This window comes from Limulus polyphemus, unplaced genomic scaffold (genome assembly GCF_000517525.1).
Source record: "Limulus polyphemus unplaced genomic scaffold, Limulus_polyphemus-2.1.2 Scaffold243, whole genome shotgun sequence".
Lineage (NCBI taxonomy): Eukaryota > Metazoa > Arthropoda > Merostomata > Xiphosura > Limulidae > Limulus > Limulus polyphemus.
The window spans coordinates 128813-136711 of record NW_013665853.1 but is presented as its reverse complement, the minus strand read 5'-3'; the positions used below and the strand labels follow the sequence as shown (position 1 = coordinate 136711).

General features: G+C 34.3%; 1 protein-coding gene across 2 annotated transcripts in view; it reads right to left on the bottom strand.

Annotated features, from left to right (window-relative positions):
- Nucleotides 1-4925: 4925 nt before the first annotated feature.
- Nucleotides 4926-7899, bottom strand: part of LOC106478717 (U7 snRNA-associated Sm-like protein LSm10) — an 11917-nt gene continuing 8943 nt past the window's right edge. Inside the window, exon 3 of one of the 2 annotated variants that reach the window (XR_002609963.1) lies at nt 4926-5131. The gene's annotated coding sequence lies outside the window, so the exon portion shown is untranslated. Of the gene's footprint in view, nt 5132-5894; nt 6140-7899 lie in introns of those variants that run through there. The other variant, XR_001292082.2, reaches the window with a different exon arrangement.

Here is a 7899-nt window from a genome sequence, read left to right as displayed (position 1 = left end):
AGTGGTGTTGTGTATCATGTTGTATGGAGATAGACATAGAATATAATATACTATTAATGGTTTATAGATCATGGTGGTGTAGTAGTGGTGTTGTGTATCATGTTGTATGGGGATAGACATAGAATATAATATACTATTATGGTTTATAGATCATGGTGGTGTAGTAGTGGTGTTGTGTATCATGTTGTATGGGGACAGGTATTTGCACCATGGTTTGGGGGTGGCGGCTGCAAGTGAATTCCGGTGGGTGGCTTTTTTGTAGTATTTGATGGCAAGTTTAGAAATGCGGTCTTGTATTGTGTGTAGCACACAGGTAAGAATATGGTGACGTCAGTGGCGTAAGTACGCAGCCCACGCAGTTGCGGGGAGGGGGGCTGAGCTAAAAGGGGGCCCGAAGGACCTGAAAAACGTAAAAATTGCCGACAAGGGGAATAAATGTAGGAGCCCAATTACTTCTTATGCGATGGGGCTCATTTTTTGTAGTTTGTACTGCTGAATGACGTTCTTGTTTACTGATTTGTTAGTAAGAAAAGTTTGGTCCACAGTGCCTTCTAGACCAAGCAGTCACGATCAGCATCTGATACGCATGTCATATGAAATTCAACTTACAATCAAGCTACCATCTCAAGTCGCTCGTTTTTACTGTTTTATTATCTTTGCAACCCAGTGTTTTTTTTGTTGTTTTTTTTCATTAGAACCTTTAGTTGAAAGCGAATTATCTTAATATACATAACACTGATGTTAAGTAAAATGAAAAACAAAAACATATTCTAAAACTGTGTTCATGAGACGTCTCAACGTATTGATTCAAGTTTGTTTAAAGACAGTTAAAATAGTAACTTTGTCTTCATTAGTGTGATAGAACAACAACATATTTACCATGTCTTTTGACACTGATAAATTGTTTAAGATACTTATTGAAGGAAGTTTAATAAATTTTGTGTGGAGTTTAAGAGAGTAGCTTGTTATATAAATGAGAAAATGAGGATACTCTTCCTGTAAGAAACACTTTCACATGTAAGAGGGTCATTTCTGAATATGTTAAGCGTCTCCGCCGAAATTCATGGCAGTTAATTCCAACAATTATTGGTTTCACACTGTGAGGTGACTTTAATCCGCTGCACGCTTTATACGATACGTTACAAAGAATATTCAGAAGTCCTAAAAGAAAGGCATGTCGAAATACTTTTATATAAATAAAAGTCTGCCTCTGTTAACAAGTTAATTTGTACTTTTATACTTACTTTTGATATAACATTAATATCATTCTTACAATTAGTATCACGTACCTTGTGTTTCTAAAGCTATGTGAATTTTCATTAACTTCTGATCATAGCAATCAGTAACCTATAAAGATAAAAATTAATAAAAATAACACAGTAATTAATATAGTCAATTTAAAATAACGTTCGCACTTTCGGCCGTAATCCCAATAATATCTTGCGAGTTACGGCCAGCTGAGGAAATTTGGGTTAAGACTAATTCCAAATACTAAGCTAACAATGCAAAATGATCATATTAAAATATAAAGAACAATAAATAATTACATATATTAAACGTTTTGATTAAACTAATGCTGAAGAAAAGAATAATATATAACTTAGAAAACAAATTGTTTGTTTCATGCCCTATTGGTAGGGCCGCATTAACAGTGGCGCAGTTGCGCCAGGACCTCAGGCGGCGAGGGGGCCCTACTGACGATCCGGACCGTCAGTTTAACTCTCTCTTGTTTCGATAAATCATCATATTTTATCTGTTATTTGTTCTATTCTTGCTCAATACAGACTAGATCAATTTGACTGACCTCGTAACCACCGTAAAAAAATAAAAATTACCATTATTTCATTCTAGAATTACTTCAAATTGTAGCAGGAAAAACATTTCTTTACACTAAATAGTTTCAAAGTTCTTAACCTTATATAACTATTTATAGTTAAATTTTATTTTTATATTGCCTTTTGGACCGTGATTTTTAAAATTCCCGCCATAAGAAGTGTCAAAACATGTGGTAGCATGAAGAAAATGTTACACTAACCAAGTTACATAAAGTTCGTGCTTCTGTTAGTCCTAGCGAGTATACCTCAAAGAAAAATTTTATTATTATTATCATTATATTTATTTATATTACCTAATTTAACCTTATCTAGCATAAAAGTTTCAAAGTTTTACCTTTTTGGTTACTTTTATAATAATAATAAATAAATACCGGTAGTTGACAAGTTTATAAATGTGTTTGGAAAATCGGCTTGCTGCATATCAAGCGACAGAAATGAAGTTTGTTTTTTTCTATCTAATTTCAAAAATCTAAATGAGACTGAAATTTTTGCTGCAGCTAAACATCTCTTTACCCAATGAAATGGTACAGTTTGCAAATTTTTTTGATAGTGGCACACCATCCGCCCAACAATGCATCAAAGCAATCAGAAAAAAACAAACTCGAATCTGTTTTCCAAATGCTGACGTGGTATTAAAGAGTTTTTTCTAAAATGGCTAGAGTAAAAAATGAATTACGTGCTTCGATGCTAAATGAACGCTTAAATGCCCTTTCCTTGCTCAAATAAAGAAAGGACATTGCTCTGGCAAATAGATTATGAAGATATACTTAGAGATTTTGCTTGTGCCAAAGCAAGAAAAAACGATTTGGGGTAATGTTTTGGCATGCTTCCGTAATGTTATACAATAACTATATTGATTTTTATGTACCTAATTCATTCTTGTACAAGTAAATAATTATTATATATTATTATATATATTCTAATTTACTTCGAATAATTAGCCCATTTTCTGTAATTAACTTAATATATATTAATTATAATTAACTTCAAATCTGCTTGTACCCTATTCAAGGGGTCTTAAAAAATAAGTGTGCCAGGACCTCAAACTACCTTAATGCTGACTTGCCTATTGCTGATTGTGTCCCTTGAAAAGTGTTACATCAATATAAGCAAAACGTTATATATAACTCCGTAACAATGTCTAGTGACCAATGAAAGCTCGTTAAACGACTCTAACAATAAAATTTTGTAGTAGTTAACAACCACGTCACTGTTTAACCAGAGTTGGCCAGCAAAACGATTCTGATAGTACAGCAAAAATGAATACTTAAGAATATTATTTATACTCCAATTAAAAAAACCAAATTAGCTATAATAAATATAAAAATAACAGACTAATCATAGTACGAGCTGTCTTTAAATTAACTAATCCGACTTTAACTATCCTCTGTACCCATGATCACAAATGTCTTGTTTTTTGGATAGTTGTATTGCTTCCTTGTGTATACGTGGGACTACTTTAGAGCATTCACATGGGACACAGATGCCTCCGAAAATTTAATATTCAACTTTGTGATGGTTTGTTTGTTTTGAATTTCACACAAAGCTACACGAGGGCTATCTGCGCTAGCCATCCCTAATTTAGCAGTGTAAGACTAGAGGGAAGGCAGCTAGTCATCACCACCCACCATCAACTCTTGGGCTATTATTTTACCAACGAATAGTGGGATTGACCATCACATTATAACATCCCCACAGCTGAAAGGACGAGCATATTTGGTGTGAAGGGAATTCAAACCCACGACCCTCAGATTGCGAGTCAAGTGCCCTAACCACCCGGCCATGCTGGGCCCATACATTCACCTTCACCTGTAGCTCCTTTGTCTAGTTCTGTTCTGCCATCTACAAGTCAGAAAACCCACCTCTATTGGTGCTAAATAAGGAATCATAACTAAAATTTGGCAGAAAAGGACTGTAATGCAGTTTATGAAACCTGGATCATAAATCATGCTGTCATCCAAAGTATAAATTCATAAACACAGACAGACTGATGCAAGGCAAATACTATCACAGCTGATTACCAACACCTACGGACATCATTTGGATGTCAAGAAATGCAGTAAAATTGTCATCATAACAAAATTCAGTAATTAGGAGTATATTCCAAAATCTTGGACATATTGAACATTAGTTATCATATTCCTTGTTATTCCTCATGCTGTTAAAGTGCAAACTCCAACACTTTGCACCAGTGAGGCTGGTAAAGACCTACAAATGGAAAGTACTGATTTTGATTTTTCACTGCTACACAGAATCACAGCTACAAGCTTGAAAGACTCTCTGGTCATTTCTAAATCTTCTGATTTTTCTCTGCTACACAGAATCACAGCTACAAGCTTGAAAGACTCTCTGGTCATTTCTAAATCTTAACATTTCAGCTAGTTTTTGTTTCTAGGTGACTGGTGTGGAGAAATCAAATATAATTTTTTTTTTCCAGTTTAAATATTATGCCAAAGTTTACCACAAAAACTCTAGTTTAGATTTTGGAAGCCATGGACTGCAAAATCTTACATGTACTTGTCAATTTTTTAAATATAAATTTCATAATCACTAAATGTCAATGACATTTTGATTAGTGATAAAAATGCAAAGTTTTGCAAGGGGGGGACACGAATATGTCTCTCACAAAATTTTAGTAAGTTGAAGTGTATCTGATTCATTTTCATGGATCTTAGGGGTGGAATTCAGCATATTTAAGTTAAATTTCAGTAATTTTAGTGGGTAAAAAAATATGTGAAACACAATAAATTCTTCTGACATCTTGTTATGCGATTTGCATTTCAGTAATAAGTGACAAGGCCCGGCATGGCCAGATGATTAGGGCACTTTACTCGCAATCTGCGGGTTCGCATCACCCGTCACACCAAACATGCTCGCCCTTTCAGCCGTGGGGGCGTTATAATGTGACGGTGAATCCTACTATTCGTTGGTAAAAGAGTAGCCCAAGAGTTGGCGGTGGGTGGTGATAATTAGCTGCCTTCCCTCTAGTCTTAACACTGTTAAATTAGGGATGGCTAGCGCAGATAGCCCTCGTGTAGCTTTCGAAATAAACAAAATAAGTGACAAAGTTTATTTTATTTGTAACAGTTAACTGCTCGTGTTCATACTACACATATAACTATTAAATGAATTACTCTAAAATCCTGCACAAGACTAATCATACACATACCTCCAGTACATGTGCTTTGCCATGTTGATCTGCAAAAAACATCTCTTCTTTGATCATGTTTTCATTGGTTGTAGGTGTGAAGAAGATAGGGCACCATTCAGGTAGAGTGGGGAGTTTGCCCCATCTCCTGTGTATAATATCATGTTCATTTTCATAAGTGTGTAGTTTGCACTCTTAAAAGGTTATTAAAAAATACAGAAAATAATCAGAGCAAATGCTCCCAAAACAGACTAATTTTTATATTCTAACCTTTAAAAAAAAACCAAACAAAACCATTAAAACCAGAAATTATGCACGTGAAAGAAAGACATGATCTTCTTGTTTAAGGTGCATGATTACCCATAAGTTGTGTACTTTTTAGTTTTTATCTGGGTTTTAAAGTCATGTATGCATGTATATGAAATTTTTATGTCAAATTTTGCACAGTTTATGAAAATGTTAGTTTTTTTTATCATGTTGATACAGACCGATTATGTCAGGAAATGTCTTCTCATTATTTTTTTACTATATATTTCTGCAGTACTTTGACCTTGTGTTTAGAGTTTATTGATTGTTAAATTTCTATCTTCAAGTAATAAATGATTACAAAATGTGACTTGCTAGCAATCATAACTGTACCAAAATCTTTGGAACACCTTTATATCAGGTAAATTCACAATGACTTCTGAAAATAGCATATAACTCCAGCTTCTATGACTGTTTAGAAACAGCTTCCATCAGATGACTAGCAATCATCAACAGTCACGTTAACTGTTAATGTTCCAGAGTTATATCTGATAAGTGAAGTATAGTGAACCACCACATCGTTCCAATAGGTATCTCGGAGAGTAAGAATCACCATTAAATTTCAGTTGTGGATCTACTTCACATAACTGTCCTAAATGCTGTAATTAGGTGGCTACAACTGAAAAATTTGGAAAATATTTTACTGTGAAACTACACTCAATAACTTGAATTTTTGGCATTTAGATCTTGTTGCTGATTAATTTCAGTCCCTGCCATATTAACTTGGATATCAGTGTTAATACTGCAACCACATCTTTAAACAGTTGAATTGTTTCACTATCAGCTCTTCTTGTTACAACTTATCAAGAGTGGATGGAGGAGTACTTGTAGTATCTTCGAGTGCCATCACCTGGATCAAGAACATAGTTATTAAAAATGTTTTACATTTACAAAAACTACCAAGTCAGGACAAGGTGATTAGCCATATAAATATGTGATATTAAATATATATATTTATGTAAAAGGGGTAAACCTTTAATCTAAAGAAACAAAAAATAGGGAAGGCTTGGCCCTATTTTTACATAATTGACATATTCAATAACATGCTTCACCCCCCTTCTGCAAGGAAAATACTACACCAACTCCACAATCACAGGTGTCAATCTCAAGGATAAATGGATAGTCTTTCTGAGGTTAAGCCAGTACCCTAAGCCTTGACTAAAGTCAATTTCAGTATTTGAAACAAATAGTCACAGTTTCTGGTAAAAATGAAATCCATAATTTTTCTCATAATTAAAGATTAGGGCCAATCCCTAATCAATGTGATCTTCACAAGATCAGTGTCCTGGCTTCAATTTAAAACCTGTTTTCTTTATTCACAAAATACAATTTGCCGGTTCTCAGCACCAATGTTTAGGTAAAAATCAAAAAGGCCTTCCACAAAGGCAACACACATATCTTTCACTTCAGCCCTTTCAATGTAAGCTCCATCAGTCTCTTGAGAGTAACAAATGCATTATAAAGAACAAAAGGTGAGATTCATAAGTATTACCTTGAGCACTAAAAACATTATGTATGTTCTCATCATTCTGCTCAACTTGCTAGTAGTCAAATTCCAAGTTATGTATTATGAGCTAGTGAGTGGTATTTCATCACATCCAGACATTCCTACGTTCATTGCAAAGGAGAGACATTAGGACATAATAGCATGTTTACTCACTAATATTCCTTTCTTCTTCCTTACAAGCACTACAGAAGATGACCAAACACTCCCTCTAACGTTAACTTGCTCAGTCTTAAACATCAATATCCCTAATACTCCAAGGAATTCTGTACATTGATTAATTTAATAGATACCCACCAGACACCATCTGCTGTCTATTTGATGACATGTTGCCATTGTTATACATACTGGGACAACTTTTATTAACAAACATTTTAATATCAGCAAGTTCCAACATTAAAGTTCTGAGTTCCCATTGCCATTCTAAGTCCAAATTAACTGCAAAATCCTCAATCAGTGATTCAGGTGCAGTGGAAGCTAGATGATGTGTTGCAGAAGAAACACTAGTTATTCAGTCAATTCCAGTCACATTTGTTTTACTCACTATGCAGACAAATATAGCTGAGGGATTTGTGGAACTAGATAAATGATTGTCTCACAATCATGACAAGCAAGTCTGATGGTCACACTGTCCCATAAGCTCGATACAACCAAGGGAGGGATAAAATTCTGCAAAATGAAAAGTTCTCCAGAAAATATATGCAGAGTACGAAAAAGGCCAGTTTGTCCAAAAAGAATTCAACACTAGACACATTTACTTTACTTTGAAACAAGCACAATTTATTAAAAGACAAATAATGAAAAATGACAATTTCCATCTAACTGACAATAATAGGTTGCAATGTCTTATCAAGGTCAGATTCTCAATATCCTAAACAAAAACAGATACAAGTTGAAGACAACTTGATTTTACTAGGACCAAGGCAATTCTACTTGAAACACTAGTTTTCTTGTAACTAAGCAAATATTCAATCTCTAGCTATACATACACACCAGGAGACTAATCGTATTACCAACAAAGGGAGAATAGCCTTGTGTGTCTATTTCAGTACATTATGTTATAACAAGATTTAATGACTTACTTAGTAGTAAAGGCTAAACACGTA